This window comes from Psammomys obesus, unplaced genomic scaffold (assembly GCF_907164565.1).
Source record: "Psammomys obesus unplaced genomic scaffold, mPsaObe1.curated_primary_1811, whole genome shotgun sequence".
Lineage (NCBI taxonomy): Eukaryota > Metazoa > Chordata > Mammalia > Rodentia > Muridae > Psammomys > Psammomys obesus.
The window spans coordinates 13287549-13288455 of record NW_026586173.1 but is presented as its reverse complement, the minus strand read 5'-3'; the positions used below and the strand labels follow the sequence as shown (position 1 = coordinate 13288455).

Sequence of the window (907 nt, the reverse complement as noted above, 5' to 3'; positions counted from 1 at the left end):
ATAGATAGATAGATAGATAGATAGATAGATAGATAGATAGATAGATACTTAAAAAAAAAAAACAACACAGGAAACAACCCATCAGGAGGTGGCGTAAACCTTTAACCCCAGCATTCAAGAGGCAGAGCCAGGTGGATCTGTGAATTCAAGGCCAGCCTGGTCTACAGAGCAAGTTCCGGGACAGCCAGGGCTGTCAGAGAACCAGAGAAACCCTGTCTCAAAAAACAAAACAAGATAAAAAACCTGGAAAAAAACAAAATATTGGCCTTGTGGTGCACATATGCAGTTCCAACACCCGGAGGAGGAACTGGGATGTAGCTCAGTGGGTAGGTCACTTGCCTAGCATGAAGGAGGCCCCGAGCTCAGGCCCTTGCAAGAACCAGCATCTGTTCAAGGTCATCCTCTGCTACTTAGAGATGTGGTCAGCATGGGGAATACAGCAAGGCCCTGTCTCAAAAACTGAATCAAAGCAATGGCTTCGTGTGTCCCTCCAGTTCCAGGGGATCAGATGTCTTCTTCTGGCCTTCGCTGGCTGGCACTGCATGCTGGCCAGGAAAACTCAAACCCATAAAGAATAAAGGAACAAATGAAACATGAAACAAAGCTAAAAGACTACAATAGTAGCAAAAAGGACACCAAGTATAGTAGCAGGTACTTGTAATCCCAGCACCGGGGACATGGAGGCAGGAAAATCAGAAGCTTAAGGTTATCTTTGGCTACATATTGAGGCCAGCCTGGGCTACATGAGAGCCTGTCTTGAAAAGTAAAAACAACACATAAGCGGTGCACCCATTTAATCCCAGCACTCACGGAGGCAGAGGCAGGCAGATCTCTGAGTTTGAGGCAGCCTGGTCTACAGAGTGAGTCCTGGCTAGCCAAGGCTACACAGAGAAACCCTGTCTTGAAA

At 46.7% G+C, this 907-nt stretch overlaps 1 protein-coding gene across 2 annotated transcripts in view; it reads right to left on the bottom strand.

The window, feature by feature from the left end:
- The window catches only part of Rgl3 (ral guanine nucleotide dissociation stimulator like 3), a 21681-nt gene that overhangs the window by 17744 nt on the left and 3030 nt on the right, over positions 1–907 (bottom strand). The window lies entirely within an intron of this gene.